An 18808-nucleotide genomic window follows, 5' to 3' on the forward strand; every position below is an offset into this window, starting at 1 on the left:
ATAGCATTAGGAGATACACCTAATGTAATTGACGAGTTAATGGGTGCAGCACACCAACACGGCACATGTATACATATGTAACAAACCTGCACATTGAGCACATGTTCCCTAGAACTTAAAGTATAATTAAAAAAAGAAAAAAAATTATAAAATAATTAAAAATAAATAAATAAATAAATTTCAAACTGTGTTTATGCCTTATATGTTCTGATTTTGTATAGGATTTTATTCAAAACAAAACTTTACTGAAAAACGGAAAGCTAAAAACCACTAAAGTGCTATTTAAAAACTGATGTGAAAAACAAAAAGGGTTTATAATATATGAATTAGAATGTCACAAAAGAAAAAAATAAATGAAGTATATTAAGACAAATGACTTTTTATCTTTAATAGATTAATTTTATACCAAATAAAATCTGACAAGCACTTTATCTTCTATAGAATAATAAAAGGTCAAGACTATTTAGAATTAAAGGAATTTTACTTTTATGGATTATAAAACTGTTGGCATAAAAATATCTTTAGTTTTTGGTTTTTAAAATTTTAGTTATATTTTTTATCAATTTAATATAGCATGAAGATTGTTCCCTCACCATTGAAAGAAACTATAAACCGAGTAAGCGGACAACTTACATAATGGGAGAAAATTTTTGCAGCTCTGCATCTGGCAAAGGTCTATTATCCCGCATCTATAAGGAACTTAAACAAATTTAGAAGAAAAAAACAAACAGCCTCATTAAAAGTGGGTAAAGGATATGAACAGACACTTTTCCAAAGAAGACCTACAATGATATAAAAAAAGCTCAACATCACTATCATTAGAGAAATGCAAATCAAAACCACATGGAGATACCATCTCATACAAGACAGAATTGTATTATTAAAAAGTAAACAAACAAACAAACAAAAACAGCAAATGCTGGTGAAGTTGTAGTGAAAATCTTTGTTTTTAAATTACAAATTATTAATCTTTGTAAAGACTTATAGGCTTTTAAAAATATTTTTATATCTTTCTTTAAACAGGCATTCAACCAAATGGCATATAACTTGGTGCAAAATCCAAAATGTTAATGATATAGTTTAACAAATACACTTGTATTCTTTATTTAAGAATTTACAGGCCACAGATAATGAAGAAGGACACAGGTCTCCCAGTCCTTTCATCAGCTTGCAGGACATGTGCTGTGGCCAAACATTCAATTGGCTCATATTCCATAGAAGAGACTGTACTGCTGTTCCTTCCATTTTTTAATTTATTTCTTTGTCAATTAACAAATTAAAATTTTGTATACAGATAGTATGCAACATGGTGTTTTGATATATGTAGACATTATGGAATGGCTACATCAAGCTAATTAACATACGGATTACTTCACATACTTACCATGTTTTCTGTAGTTAAATATTTAGAATCTATTCTTTTAGCAATTTTCAAACATATAGCAAACTGTTATTTATTATAGTCACTATGCTTACAATAGACCTCCCGAACTTATTTCTCCTATCAGGTTGTATATCTTTTGATCAATGTTAGGATGATTTTATATATTTTTTTTCTTTTTGAGACTCAGTCTCACTTTGTTGCCCAGGCTGGAGTGCAGTGGTGTGATCTCGGCTCACTGCAATCTTCACTTCCCGGGTTCAAGCAATTCTCATGCCTCAGCCTCCCAAGTAGCTGGGATTACAGGCGTGTGCCACCATGCCTGGCTGATTTTTGTATTTTTAGTAGAGATGGGGTTTCACCATGTTGGTCAGGCTGGCCTCGAACTCCTGACCTCAGGCGATCCACCTGCCTCGGCCGCACAAAGTGCTGGGATTGTAGACGTGAGCCACCGTGCCCAGCTTGATTTCATATCTTGGCTATTGTCAATAATGTAATAAACTTGGAAGTGGAACTATCTCTTCGACACACTGATTTTGTTTCTTTTGGATATATACCCAGAAGTGGAATGAGCTAGACAAGGGCACAACCCAAAAATGTAAAACTATGAGAGGAAAACATTGGGGAAAAACTGTTGGAAATTGGTCTGGGTAATGATTTTTTAGCTATTAGCCCAAAGCACGGGCAACATAATCAGGATAAACAAATGGGATTGCATCACACTAAAAAGGTTCTGTACAGCAAAGGAAACAATCAACAGAATGAAGGGACAGCCCACAGAATAAGATAATATGTTTGCCAACTATACATCTGATAAGGGATTAATAGCCAAAATATATAAGAAACTCAAATAACTCAGCAGTGAGAAAACAAATAACCTGATGAAAAAATAGACAAAGGATCTGAAAAAGAAATTTCTTAAAAGAAAACATACAAATGCCCAACAGGTATATAAAAAATGTTCAAAATTACTAATTATCAAAAAATACAAATTAAAACCACAATGAGACACTACCTCACCCCTGTTAGGACAGCTATTATCAAAATGACAAACAATAAGACGTTTGGTAAGGATGTGGAAAAAAGGGAAGTTTTGTACACTGTTGATGGGAATGAATGTAGATTAGTACAGCCATTGTGAAAACAGTATAGAGATTCCTCAAAAAATGAAAAATACAATTACCATATGTTTCTTCTATCTATGTTGAAGTGTAAATATATCTTGTTATTAAGAAGACTATTTGAGGACCATGCAGTTTGGTTTATCTTTTTAACTTCTTCTTTCAAATTTTATTTCAGAATCAGGGGGTACATGTGCCACACTACCCCAAGCACCTTACAGATTAAATACTACTCCTATCGAACTACCAATGTCATTTTTCACAGAAGTAAAGAACACTATTCTGGGCCAGGCGGGGTGGCTCAAGCCTGTAATCCCAGCACTTTGGGAGGCCGAGGCAGGCGGATCACGAGGTCAGGAGATCGAGACCATCCTGGCTAACACGGTGAAACCCCGTCTCTACTAAAAAATACAAAAAACTAGCCGGGCGAGGTGGCGGGCGCCTGTAGTCCCAGCTACTCGGGAGGTTGAGGCAGGAGAATGGCGTGAACTCGGAAGACAGAGCTTGCAGTGAGCCGAGATCCGGCCACTGCACTCCAGCCCAGGAGACAGAGCGAGACTCCGTCCCCCCCCCCCCAAAAAAAAAAAAAAAACACTATTCTGAAACCCATACCGAATCAAAAAGGAGCCCGAATAGCCAAAACAATCCTAAGCAAAAAGAACAAAGCTGAAGGCATCACATTACCCAACTTGAGACTGTGCTACAAGGCTACAATAACCAAAATATCATGCTACTGGTAGAAAAACAGACACATAGACCAACGGAACAGAATAAAAACACCCAGAAATAAAGCATTACCTGATTTTCAACAAAGCCAAGAAAAATAAGCAATGAGAAGATTCCTTATTCAATATATGGTACTGGGATAACTGGCTATCCATATGCAGAAGAATGAATTTGGACCCCTACCAATCACGACATGCATAAGTTAACTCAAGATGGATTAAAGATGTTAAGATCTCATAATGTAAAAATCATAAAAGAAAACCCAGGAAATACCTTTTTTGATGTTAGCCTTGTGGTCTGGTTTAGATATGTATTATTGAAATAACGTAGTGTTTGTAGTACCTGGAGAGCTGGAGCCTTTGATAAATAGCATCTACCTCTTACGGGAGCAAGAAAGCCACTCTGGGCTCTGGGAAGGTGAGTTCAATTGCAACTTCCTCCTGCTGGAAGAAAGAGAAAGTTCCGTTTTCACCTAACATATTGTCCAGGAAATCCAGATTGAACAACTGGCGTCACTTTTGGACAAATGTATTCATTAAGCAACAAAATCATTGGTTAGCCTAGTGAAAGATAAGTTCTGAAACATTACCTAAGTGTCCATAAATGCTTCCAGTTAATAAGACTTTCAGACTTTTTCTGCTTATGTAGGGAGGGAGCCTTTTTTCCTATGAGGTTTACCATAATTGTTATAAAAGTGGAACAAAAGAAGTTGGGAAAGAAAACTTGCATTTTTGCTGTGCCATGAAACCAAATTAAAAAGAGGCACATTTTGTTGGTTATTTTCCTTGTGATATGTAAGAGCTTCTCTGCTTTCCTTTGGTCAAAATTTTTTCTCACATTGAAGCACAAATTAAGCCTGAGCTTACAATTTCATTGTTCTAGTTTCTAGTTTCAAAATTGCTTTACGAAATGTGTGAGGAAGAAATGTGACTTCAAGAAATCAATACTTCTGAGTGTTTATCGTCCTATAAATATTTAGGTAGACATTTTTCATTAATTTAATAAAAATGCAAAGATATTTACAAAATTATACTGATACAGGAATTTGTAAGTGTGTTTAAGAAAAAGTACATATGCTACAAGGATCTCAAAAAGATCAAAATTAGATTCAGAGAATGTACGTGAGAATTGTCCTTGGCTCAGGAATTGTGCATCTGATTATTTCACTTGAACTGTAATATTTCTGATTTAACATGAATTTTAAGAAAATGTATAAAATTTGACAGGAAAAAGAAAAGTTAAAAATATATAAAATATTTCTATTTTACAAATTAGTATAACACATTTTTAATATTTTAGCTTGAATATAAGCAGGTAACAATATGACTGTATACTGCAAAACATACAAAATTTCTTTAACAAATTTAAGCTGTTAATTGAAGTAGTTTTCAATCTCTATAAACTAAAAAATAAGATAATAGTGTAGAATTTTTAATTCATTCTTTCTTGCTTAAAATGCCTATGGTTGTTGGTACAGTTACACATATACATCTCAGCATGCTGGATAATAATTACCTAGTATATTATCTTTTTTTGGGAAATACTTGTAATGTTCTGAGAAAATATGGTGTGTCAATTTACAGTATCAATAAAGAAGCAGAATGCTGCCTTTTAAAATCTCACAAAATGCACAAATGTCTTTTAGCAGTAAAATGCAATTAAGAAAAATTTTTATTTTATTAGAGCATTGTAAATTTCATGAATGAGAATTGTCAGCACACTCTCTGGGAAACCTTGGAAGAATTAATGCCAGAATTTTCAGTTTAACTGATTATGTAATTATTAACAGGAAATCAAAATAGTAAAATGTAATTATTAACAGGAAATCAAGAGTAAAATGAAACTGAGATGTTGTTGCTCCTTTAAGCCACCAAGTAAACCAATTAAAAGTATTTGTAATTTGACTTATTTATTATAAATTTAAATCCTGTTTAAATTTTGATTTGACTAAAAGATAAGAAAGATTTCTGTGAGGGTAGAAGTCTATGTAACTATGAAATCTAATTAGATTAGAATTTTTAATATTTTACGTATTTTTATTTTTTAATATTTAAATAACAATGATCTTGTAGATATGCTAACCAAATATGTTTACTTTGCAGGTTGCAAAACGAAAGCCAGGCTGTGGTTTATCTATCATGGCTTAAGGAGTTACTAAGGCTTCCCTTAATCATTTTTGTTTTCATGCTTTAACACCTGATTGTTTGTTTGATATTGGTAACTTCGAACACATTTTTCACTCCCTCTAAAATATAAACCTGTCACAGTGCTCAAAATAAATGCTAAATCTAGTTCACAGGAAATCTGTCATGTAGCAAGATAAAAAAATGCACAGAAAATCATATCGTCTAACTTTGGCAATGTTTTATAATTTTCTCATGGCTCTTCTGTATAAATTTCTAATATTGACTTATTAGACAGCTAATATGATAATATCTCCACTAGTAATAATCTTAGGAAAAATTACTCTTCCTAATCGGCCCATAAGATAGCAGGAGCAACAGCAACAACAACAACAACAACAAAATCTATGGAAAATAAAATTTCTTCAGGCAAATTTCTAGGCTTTTCCTCACTATTTCTTCACCTGCTTAATTTTCTTTTTTGTCTCTTTGGTGCCCACCTCTGCACCCCTACATTGGTTGTGTCTTTTTGCTGCTCAGGCTTTGTGTCCCTTTACCCAATGCCCATGTCATGCCCAACTCTGATGCCAATTGAAGTCTTCTACATGTTCTCTGATTTTAATGGCAGCCACAACTTTAGGTAAGAAGGTCCCTGAGACAACAAAAAATTTCCCTGGAAGGCTAACCTCCATCTTCCCCAAAGAATGATAATTTCTTCATATATGTAGAAGTTACTACTGTGTGCCAACATCTACTAAGTATACAATTCTATTTTTGTTACAGGGGATTCAGTATAAGATCATAGAAAGTCCTCAAAGAGCTTAGGTTCTATCAGACTCTTCATGTAATAAATAAGTACACACAGAACTTACTATGTAATCCAAGTCAAGGTCGTGAGACATATTGTGAAGAAACTTAAAGAAGAAAAAGGTGTCATCAGTAAGCAGTATTTTAAATGCATGGTACAATGGTCAAGGAAGATCTCCCCCAAGAGAGAGTATTTGAACAGAACCTGAACATGTGAGTGAGCAGACAATGGAAATGTTGGGAGAAGCATATTTGTCAGGAGGTGCTAGTCTAGAAGAGGCTGTAGTGATTAAAGAAATCCAAATCTCAGGATTTTACCCCAAATAATTTTTACTTAAATTCTTATGACAGGTTGGACATGATACAAGTTACTCTTCCATGTTATGACAGAAGTTCAGGTTGTTTTTATCTTGTGGACTCAAAAAGTCATTTGAGGTAGAAAAGAGCAACGGAGTAGGCACAGTTCACCTTCAATACCTCAGACCATGAGTAACACACTTACTGTCTGCCCTTTGGCCAGAATAGTCACATGACCCCAACCTAACTTCAAGGAAGGCTTGGAAATACTGGTAATTGTCAGGAGGCGTGAAAGTTTTCCATGCATTTCAGGCATACGGAGCCACAAGTATGGTAACTTCTTATGTTCCCCACTCATTAACTTTGGAAAATTCTTTCTTGTATTAGAGAAAAGTGAGAATGTAGTCTTCATGACCATTTATCCTGATTTGCTTACTCATTCCTGCTATCCCAGTGTTTAGTCAAGTTGAGATCAATATTTAGCCTGGTTTAGATTTTGTCTTGGATTTTTTTCTTTCATTTTTTTATTTTTTTATTTTTTTATTTTTTATTTTTTTATTTTATTTTATTTTTTTTGAGACGGAGTCTCGCTCTGTCGCCCGGGCTGGAGTGCAGTGGCCGGATCTCAGCTCACTGCAAGCTCCGCCTCCCGGGTTTACGCCATTCTCCTGCCTCAGCCTCCCAGTAGCTGGGACTACAGGCGCCCGCCACCTCGCCCAGCTACTTTTTTGTATTTTTTAGTAGAGACGGGGTTTCACAGTGTTAGCCAGGATGGTCTCGATCTTCTGACCTCGTGATCCGCCCGTCTCGGCCTCCCAAAGTGCTGGGATTACAGGCTTGAGCCACCGTGCCCGGCCATTTTTTTAAACATATTATTATGTACAACTATGGATTATGTAGACCTCAACTTTGAACTTTCAGTTTACGTTAATTCAAAATATGATTAAATCTTTAAAAAATTATTTTATAACTCTTCTCTGACATCTTTATACCTTCCAGGAGAGTATGCATAGAGGTGAATGATAAAATGGGATTTGCCTCAGGTAAGAGCAATTACAAAAAGCTAATTCCTTTTGGGTTTGGGTGGTGATGAGAGAAGTATTTGATGTTGCTGTCAGCTGAGCTACTAGGCATACTAGACAGTTTTATAGGTAGCCATAGGCCACCAAAATGGTGGAGCCAGTCGGAAACATAGGAAGTTAGGCATATGTGAAAAAAATGCAGGAAATGGAGGCTGATTATTCAAGCTATATGCCACATAGAAAGTTGTACGAATCTGTCACATTGGTTTTGCAGTCGTTTTTTGGTATAAATCTGCAACTACCCATGTCATTATCAGATAATGTCTTTCAGTTTTGCAATAAATCATCTAACAGGAATGAGTTCAAAAAATAAAGCATGTTTACTAAATACGGTGTCTCATGCCTGTAATCTCAGCACTTTGGGAGTCTGAGATGGGTGGATTGCTTGAGCCTAGGAGTTTGACACCAGACTGAACAATGTAGGGAGGCACTTGTAATCTGAGCTGCTCAGGAGATTGAGGTAGGAGAATCATTTGAGCCCGGAAGGTCGATGCTGCAGTGAGATGTCATTGCACCATTGCACTCCAGCCTGGGCAACAGAGTGAGACACTGACTCAACAACACAGAGCGTGTTTAATGATTTTCTGTTTTTAAGACAATGGTGATTACTGTGTAAGTTAGACAAAATGTTTGTAGGCATTTTATACCCACAATAGGAACTATACTTGTATTACTACCATGATAAATCAGAAGACACATATTTTACCACATTCAAAAAAGCACAAATCAGAAAACATAACTCAACTGAAGAAACAGCAGCATCTTCCATCATTATTTTAGAAAGATTGGACCTAAAGATAACTGTTTAACATGTGCATTAGCAAAGGGGCTGCTTAATGAATGAAACATGGCTTTTCACTTACATTAAATAATAGTTCTAATTAAGCTCATTTTTAATCCAAGTTTTGTGTCGCATTCAGACTGTTTGCCACAAGGTATAAGCTATCAACATTCTTGCTTCATTAACAAAGAGTTAAAAGATGGCAGTTTTAAAGGGATGTTGTTGGATGGTTCAAATAGGAAATTAGAGAATTCCAGTAATCTTTCATTTGCTCATATAATTCATGGAATGAGAATAAAGTTTATAGAAATTCATTCTGTAATAATTTAAACATCTGAAATCAGTGAGACAGTTATACATGTTCAATATTGAAGATAAAGTTATATTTTTGGTATTATAGCTAGAACATTTGATGGAGTAGAATGTCATGTTAAAAACAGCCTTCTTTCTAAACTATGAAACCTTTGAACAGAAATATGCCAGAAACTGTTTGTGGTGCAGACATAATTTAAAATTGCAACCAAAAAGAAAGCATAATTTACCCATCTAAATTCAAGCTATAATTGTCAAAATGTACAAATATTGTTACACATACATGGGATAATTAGATTTTTACAATTTTTTTCTGTAAAAGAGTTCATGTTGAAGATGCACACATGTCCTTCAGCAGGGGTATAAGGGTTTTCTCCTTGATAAAAATCTATCCATGATCAATTGGATTTTTGAAATTTTTTTTCAAGAACTGTATTAGACATCAGGTTTTGTCTTTAAAAGATACTAGATGTCCTAAATGATATCTCTCAATCTGCTTCCATTATATTCAATATCAGTTGGAAATTCTTAATAAAACAATGAAAGAATGATAGTACTCAAAACTTCAGTTTTGACACTTAACATGAATTTTCAATAGTTTAAAACAAAGCTCACTCTAACACATAGGATCATGTTGTCAAATCAGACTCATATGAATCAGAGATCTTATTCAGTGTCAAGGTTTAGTAAATAATTTTTAAGTTACGAAGGTCAAATACTCAGAAAAAGTAGAGCAAGATCTGGAGAATCAAGGGTGACTGATTTAAACATTTAAAGAATTATACTGCCTAGTGAGTTGAGAATAAAACATCAAGCAAAAAGATAGAAGCAGGGAGATTTAGGCTACTACAGCAAGAGGTAAATGTAGGTGACTCTGCACAGGACAGAAGAGGTACATTTTCTTATGACTTGAAGGTGAATCCTGTATCCTTCATGGTAATTTCTACCTCCTGGAAGCACAAGGCATGTTGCTTTTTAGTGTTTGAAATACTACATCACACACCGGGGCCCATTATGGGGAGTGGGGAGAGGGGAGAGATTGCATTGGGAGTTATACCTGACGTAAAAAACAAGTTGATGGGTGCTGATGAGTTGATGGGTGCAGCACACCAACATGGCACAAGTATACATATGTAACAAACCTGCACGTTATGCACATGTACCCTAGAACTTAAAGTATAATAATAATAAAAAAAAGAAATAATAAAAAAAAGAAATACTTTGCTTGTATCCCCCAAACAAAAGTCAATAATTTTGAAAAATATACATACATTTTCACAAACAAAATATATAATTAACATAGCAAGAAATATATATACACATTCCACATGCATATGTATTCACACACACACACACACATACACACACAAATGCACACAAAATGAAAAGTTTCCCTAAAGTTCTTTTAAAAGAAAATAAAAAACGTGCATTAACTATAATGTCAAAAAGAAAGTTTTCATTAGTTGTTTGGAAGCCATTGTCATAGAGAAACATCATTATACTGTAAAGTTTTAATAGACAGATAAAATGCTTATGTAAATTTCCACTGAATGAATTCAAGATATTTATAAGATTCGACATACATATTTTAAAATGTAACAAGATTTTAAACATAATCATATGATGATTTATAAATCAAATTCAAGGTTTCTAATCACTGATACAGGCTTACTGTATTTGGGTTTCTATGTACTTTTAACATTTTAATATACTTAAAATAACTTTGAGTATAATTTCTCTTAGAAAAAGGATAATCTAACAAAATTAACCAGACATGAGAACTTGTATTTGATGGTGACATTGTTTTTCTCAAGGACTTCCTCAACAATCAGTTGAGACTCCTGGATCAAAATTATGTTAACATTTGCTCCTTTTAATAAAAATACATAATTTAAAACAAAAGCTGAGTTGGATATATTACCATAATACATTTCATCATATTATTAATATTTAGCTTAAACATTCTCAGAGCAGTGACTTGATCTTTTACAAAACTCCTGTCCCACACACTGTTCCTGATCATGAAGAGCCCACAAAATGTGACTTCTCCATGGGATAAGCCTAAAATATACTGAAATAGAAATCTAAATTAGATATAATTTCAGTCTTCTTATGAAACTGTACTGCATAATTATATTAATGAAACAAAACTATCCTTGGGTCTTAACAGACAAACATGTTTACTTGGTTGTTTTATCATCAAGGATGAATTGATTACAATAAACAAATGAGGGAAATTTCCTGAAATTTAGCTGACTTCTCTCTAGATGTGTGGAAGATCAAATCCCATATCAGGTCTCACCACTTAGTGGGGCCAAAAAAAAAAAAAAAATAAAGTCTTTTTCAACTTCTACCCTGGTTAGTAGAAGTTGGTTAAAAAAGAGTCCATCTATTATTTGACTGTCAGGGTGTAGGATGCAACAATAGTATTTTATTCATCCTTATGTTTCAGTAGCACTTACATATATTGCCTTATCGAGTCATGTGCATAATAAAAATGTATCAAAGTTTATTGGTTGGGTGTGGTAGCTCACGCCTATAATGTTGGCACTTTGGGAGGCTGAGGCGAGTGGATCACCTGAGGTCAGGAGTTTGAGACCAGCCTAGCCAACATGGTGAAACCCCATCTCTACTAAAAATACAAAAAATTAGCTGGGCATGGTGGCAGGTGACTGTAATTCCAGCTACTCAGGTGACTGAGGCAGGAGAATCACTTGAACCTGGGTGGCGGAGGTTGCAGTGAGCTGAGATTGCATCACTGCACTCCAACCTGGGCAACAAGAGCAAAACTTCGTCTCAAAAAAATAAAAAATAAATAAAAATTAAAGTTTATCACCACCCATGGGGTATAAGGTTCAATTAAATATAATATCAATAGCGCAAATGTGTGATGTAGTGCGTTAGCTTTCAACATTATTGCTCTTGGAAACAACATGCTTTTTTTTTTTTTTTTAATCTCTTAAAAATGCTGTTTCCATTAACAGAAGCTGTTTGCAACTATAAAATTCCCTATATAATTATGAACACACCTAAAAGGGGTTTTTAGTTCTCTGTTTATAACTTCTTATATGTGCATAGCATGAAGGGAAATCAGAGGATTTAGAATTCATTTATTTGGTCTTGAATATTCTCAAGAGGTAATACTGACTTAGAGAATTATTTTCTAAATTAGAGCACCTTTACTTTTTCCAAGATCTGAGATATGATGGCTTTATTAACCAATATTAATAAAATGTTGTTAGCTTCTATAAAGAAAATATAAAATGTCTGTGTATGTGTGTGCGTGTGTGTGTACAAAACCTATATCTGCATTAAAAAAAAGATAAGCTACACTAGATGCATAACTTATGTTGCTACCATCATCATATACATGTTTTGCTATTTTTCCCCTTTAAGGGTTATTTTCCTAGAATTGTATGCGTTCAGTCACATAAAAATGAACACATTCATACTTTCCTTATCAATTAAGATTTTCATGCTATATTTTTTCCTTCTATTCTTAATGAATTAATCATTTATTCAGAACTTTTGTCCTTGAAAAGTTATAATATAATTAAAAGTTTAAGATATTTGGTAAAATTTTGAATTATTTTTATAAGTATTTTAAACCTGTAAAGGCCACATACAGTTTAGTTACTATGGTGTGGAGAGATAGCTAAACTTTTTGGTCCTCTGCTCAAAATTGAAACATCTAAAGTCACATCACCCTCATGTTAATTATACAACTCATCTTCTTAGTATTTAAAATGCATCTAAATTAATTAATTTGATAGATGAGTAATTATAAAAAATAATTGAAAGCTTTACTATGTGAAGTTTGCATCTAGAAATACTATTTTTATTGTTTACATCATAGTATGGTTCTACTGTAAATTAAGTACTGTTTTTGTTAATAATATTTTATTCAATAGGGCTTCATTTTACCTAATTTTTTTCCTTTTTTCTGCCTATAATGTAAAGAGATGTACTATCTGTTCCTGTGAAAATTCATGTTTAAATATTGGCAAATTTCACTGGATTTTCTGCCAGCAACACTCAGGACTAACAAATCAATTTAGACTTAAATACTTAAAGTGCTCAGGCCTAAAAGAAAATGCAAGCAGTACAAAGATTTTCAATCTATATTAATTTAAAATGACTCTTTCTTATGGAAATCCTCAGAGCTGTCATACCTTAACATGTCAGATTTGCTATACCAGTAACTTCCCCTTACTTAGAGCTGCATAGATTTTTTTTTTTTTGTAAATATATAAATAACAATGATTTTCAGGGATTTCATTCTATTTGCTTTAAAGGCAATTACAGACAGTAAGACAGTAATAAAAGGCCCACCAGAGTGCATTAGGCTTGTTTAATGTGATTTGGAAAATGATATCCAAAGAACAAACCCCTAGCAGCCTACTGCAAAGTGATATGCCCTGATGCCCTGTGATTACTCACAAGCAGAATCCTAAGGAAGTATAGAGCTTGCTTTTCACTCATGCCAAGTCTATCAAAAAATTTTACCTTCTGGGGTTGATTTATGGTAGCTTTGACTTAGTGGTAACCTTATTAGGTTGGTGTTTCTGAATGAATAAATTAGTTTTTGACTAAAAGGAAATAGTCAATTAATTATTAAAAAGTAGCAATTAGGCCGGGCGCGGTGGCTCATGCCTGCAATCCCAGCACTTTGGGAGTCGGAGGCAAGTGGATCACGAGGTCAAGAAATTGAGACCATCCTGGCCAACAAGGTAAAACCCCGTCTATACTGAAAATACAAAAATTAGCTGGGCATGGTGGCATGTGCCTGTAGTACCAGCTACTTGGGAGGCTGAGACAGTAGAATTGCTTGAACCTGGGAGATGGAGGTTGCAGTGAGCCAACATCATGCCACTGCACTCCAGCCTGGCAACAGAGCGAGATTCCATCTCAAAAATACATAAATAAATAAATAAATAAATAAATAAATAATAAAAGTGGCAACTAGCTGGTATCATTCTTGTTCCTCCTGGAGTTCGGGTTTTTAAGACAACAACTATCTTTTAATTTTGCTGCTTAAGGAAATTTGTGCTACCTTTCTATTCCTGTGCATCAACATTCATAATACCAAATTATGGTATTATGAGAAAAGTATGAGAAATATAGACATTTCAAACTAATTTCCTATCATGTCCCTACAGCACCTTAAAAAGACCATCATTTTGTATTTTCTGTTGTTCTGTGACTTTTTTTGCTGCAAACATTGTTGAAAAGCACTCGATAAATTTGATGTAAATTATATTTAGAGAAAGGTAAACCAAAGTGTGTGTGTGTGTGTGTGTGTGTGTGTGTGTGTGAGAAAGCCTCTATCCATGCTTCCAAATAAAGAATAGATTGGATTGCCAGGGAGTTCTGAACAGTCACCACTGTCTGACCTGAGAAACACAGGGATCTGTCTCAGACAAACTGACAGATTGCCTGAATTAAGAGAAGCATCTAAAAGTTTAGACAGGAGCATGAACCTTAAGTTTCTTTTCAGTTACAAGTGTCTACAACTTGAAGAATTGTTGAGAAAACACTATGGCAGACTATCCTCTCATGGACTCTTCAATGAAATTGGAGCCATGCATTTGTGAAAATGATAGGACGTAGAAAAATTTTTTTTTAGAGTTCAGGTCACCACCAGTAGATGGGTTATGCAAGGCTAAACCACATGTCTTTCATCACGTAGCAGGCTGGCATCAGGGTTTTAAGAGAGCAAGCAGAAGTTCATGATGAACCCAGGCTCTGAAAGAGCACACCTTCTGCAGCATTCTGTTGGTTAAAGTAGGTCAGCAGGCTAGCTCCATGAGAGGTAAGAAAAACCATATTAGGTGAAGCTGTGAAATCACATTGAAAAGACCATTACTACAGGAAGGGGTAAAGAATAGAAAGTAATTTCTATTAAATCAATTTAATGTGTATATCAGATACTATATTTCAGTAGATTATTTACTCACCTTACTTTCCATATTTTATTGATTTCTTTTAGATTAAATTTTTTTTTTTTCTTGGCAGAATTCAAGAAGGCAATTAAAGAGAGTCTTTGTGTGGTAAATTTTTAAAGGTTTGTGTTCCAGATACTCTTTTGCCTAAGCTAAAATATTTTTAAAATATTTTTGAACATTTTGAAAATGAGTCCTTTGTTTTCTATGACATGGCATCTCCGTTAAGTCTATCTTCAATCTGAAATTTGTCCATTTGTGTTTAAACTGCTCTTTACCTCTGCATTTCATATTTTGTCTTTGTTTCTAATGTTCTCAGATTTCTGTTTACCACACTTAGTTGCAGGGATTTGTTTGTTGTTTTTTCACATACTTATCTCTTCTTGACTGTCTGTGACAGATCAATCTGATAATTTACATCTTTAATTCTACTTGTCATACAGTCATTGTTAATTCAAGGCTTCTATTTTCCACTTAATTTATTCCTCTCCACTTACAACTCTGTTACACAGGTATTGAACACTCCTTCTAGGCTCCGTGAATCTTACTTTTTCTTTTTCTTTTTGTGTTTTATTTTGAGACAAAGTTTTACTCTGTTGCCAAAGCTGGAGTGAAGAGCGCAGTGGCGCGATCTTGGCTTATTGCAACCTCCGCCTCCCGGGTTCAAGCGATTCTCCTGTCTCAGCCTCTAGTAGCTAGGATTTCAGGCACGTGCCAACATGCTTAGCTAATTTTTTACATTTTTAGTAGAGTCGGGTTTTCACCCCATGTTGGCCACGCTGGTCTCGAATTCCTGACCTCAGAAACCCGCCTTGGCCTCCCAAAGTGTTGGGATTATAGGTGTGAGCCACTGCAAAGGGCAGGATCTTACTTTTGCTTTATGTTTCCTGCATCTTCATCAGTTTTTGGTGACTTTTAATATAAGACATTTTTAATCTTCTAATGTACTCTGTTTTACCAGTTTATTGTTTAATTCAAATATTGAATTCCATATTTCAACTTTCACATTTTTTATATCTGTTAAATCAAGTTTAGCTTAAAGCTGACTCCTTACATATTTTAAGTTTGGCCTAAAGGTTTCTCTGTACATCATGAACTGTAACTAGTGAAGGTGTAAACAGACCTTAGCGTATACTTGTGCCAATCACTGAGTTCTGGTCAATCAAATGTAGCCAAATGTTAGAACTGTGTTCAAATAAGGCAAATGCCAAGCTGTAACCAATCCAGCTCTTTCTGCACCTCACTTCTGTTTTCTGTACGTTACTTTCCTTTTTCTGTCTATAAATCTTCAACTGTGTGGCGAAGCTGGAGTCTCTGAGCATACTGGGCTCAAGAGGCTGCCCAGTTCACCAGCTGTTCACTCCTCAATTCAACTCTCTTAAATTTCACTCAGCTGAAGTTTTTATTTTATCATATCCAATGTTTATAATTAATTATTATTATTTTGTTTTTTGAGACAGGGTCTTACTCTGTCTTCCAGATTGGAGTGCAGTGGCATGAACACTGCTTGTTGCAGCCTTGACTTCCTTGGCTCAAGCAATCCTCTTGCCTAATAATGGCTTTTTTTTTTTTTAATTTTTTTTTGTCTTTGGTGAGTTAAGAGACTTTTGATCCATCAGATTAGTTAGGTATGGGGAAGCCCTTAAGGTCAGATAAACTTTCATGTTGTAATATGAGGTCCTCTTCTCTGACCTCAGGAAACCCCCTGTACTTCACCTAGGCACTCGCTGCCATTTTCCAAGAATTACCTCCTCATGTTGAGCTCATCTATCCTACAATGGTGGAAATGGGTAAGCTGAACTGCACTTGTTAAAATTCTTCTCAACCCTGCGCTTGTTAAAATTCTTCTCAACCCAGGGGCATCTCATCTCTGTGTAATATTGCAGTGTGTTCAGAGTCAGAAACTTATATTGCTCTCATACTGGTGGCAGTGAGTGGATAATAATGCCCCTAGGGCAATGCAAGTGAAACACGGGAGCACAGCTAGAAAGCCGTCATGCTACCTGCTATACATTTATGACTCCTGGTCTTTTGCCTCACTAGGCTGTCATTTACCCCACACATGTCAGGATTTTGCCATATTATGTCTTCCTCAGCATTTTCCAAGTTTTAGTTATTGTTGTTGGCTGTGCATGTGTTTTATAGCTATTAGTTGGCTCTGGAATCTATCACTATGCCTCTATTTCCATCCCGTCTCCAAGGGTTAGGGTTGCAAGGAGCCAGCAGCTCTTTCTCCTATGACATTCTGCCTGAAGGCAACTTTTACATGATGGTAATTGTGCCCTTTTCTTGAAACTAGATAGACTTTCTAACCGAAATTTAAATTCTCTTCACCAGTCTTAGTACTTCACTTCCTATAAATGTCTGTAGTTTATAATGAAAATAGCATTTATCAGCTTTTCCAAAGCTTGCTGAAGAGCAGCCCCACAGCATGGTCCAATTTCTCAAACTTTCATGTAGAAATATTATTAAGAATTTACATCCTTGAGCCTGGAATGGGACACAGGGGTACGCATTTTTAAAAACCATACTAGATGATTTTCATTTACTTGGTCTGTAGCCCATATTCTAAAGTAATTGCTAAAGGCAATTTCAACTCACTGAGTAAAGCACAAGAGAAGCCAAAGGATATCTGTTAGGAACCTCCCATTCCCCTTCAAGGAAATAACCTAACTTCTTGAGAATTTGTGTGCCCCTTAGGCAAAAATGAATAACATTTTCCAGCATACCACTTTACAAAGGAATTGCTTAGACATATTTATTCCCCCAATCTCACATATTACTGACTATCCATGTTAAACGTACTAACGAAAACACTGCACCCCCTCAATATCTATAATGCGGATTTCCAAGTTTTCAAATATTTTATTTAAATTTGATGTGATATTTTCAGGAATATCAACATTCATGTCAGGTCAGTTTTTACTTTCTGGTTACAAATAGATTTTTTTTTTCCTCTGGTTTAGCTCTAGAGTAAATGTTTTATCCAAAGTGTAGCATAGTACTTAAAATATAACAGATAAATTTTTAAATGCTGCCCAGATAACCAGTAATTCCCCCATTATGTCTAGGTTTTCTTCTTAACTCCACCAATTTATTTGGCTCAGAATCTTTTTTTTTTTTTAATTTCAAGAAATTATGCCCTCATTTGTAATCATTACTATGATCACTGAGAATTGCACTAAAGATTTTCTAAGGTTATGGAAAAGGGTTTTGTGATAATTACCCCAAGATACAAAAATTCATAAACCCTAATCGATGTCTGACTTCATTTAATTAATGTCAAAATGCAAGAGGCAGCTAAGTTTTGTAAATTACTAGGAGTAATTTCAAAATAAAATTCTTGAAGTTTAATCTAGATTTCACGGATCCACTGTTTATATGAATTGACAATGTTTAGGCTTCTAAGCTCACATAGAGTATTAAGTGACTTTTCCTTAAATTGTTATTGAAATTAATGGAACAGTGTGGAAGGACTGTTTCATCTAAAATAGACAGACACGTGCATGTGTGCACACACACACACATGCATGCACAAGATCACCACCCAAGATTTCAATAGTCTATTGCTCACCATTTCATGCGTCCACTTTTTCTTTCCTTCACCAGCAGCTATCAGCTTCACCAGTAGCTATCAGAAAGATGCTTCTCAGAAGAAAATTTATCCTAGAACAAGTAATTTGCTTTCCTTAAGCTTTGTGCAACAGGCCCTGGAGTTTCAGTTTTCTTTGCTCCCTGACCTAGAAAACATTTCTTCTTCCAAGCCTATTATGCTAGCACATCCAACAATTATTTCTCCCTTTCCATGCTTCAAGCCTCCGGCCAACAAATCCTTTCAAATGCTTATCTTTCCTTTTTTTCTAATTATAACACTATAATTAGATGTACACTAGCCTTTGTAATTCTACCTGTCACAATTTTCATTGCTAATTTCTATGTGATACATTGTACAAAATTCTTCAGATGTTTAAATTTATCACCTAGATTACCACTTCTTTTTAGACATGTTATATTTACTGCCTAACTCATCTGTTGAACTTTTGTCATTCAATTATAAATATGTATTTTTTTAATTCTCAAAAATCTACTTAGTGCTTGTTAAAATATGTTTGACAGCTTTGGATAATCCCTTGATTTTTCCTCACATTTTCAACTTTATATTCATGTATATGCTCTCAGTTAAAAATATGTTATATATTTTGTATAAGTCTTTTATATATTTTTATTAGTATATTA

Source organism: Rhinopithecus roxellana, chromosome 14, assembly GCF_007565055.1.
Source record: "Rhinopithecus roxellana isolate Shanxi Qingling chromosome 14, ASM756505v1, whole genome shotgun sequence".
NCBI classification, from domain to species: domain Eukaryota; kingdom Metazoa; phylum Chordata; class Mammalia; order Primates; family Cercopithecidae; genus Rhinopithecus; species Rhinopithecus roxellana.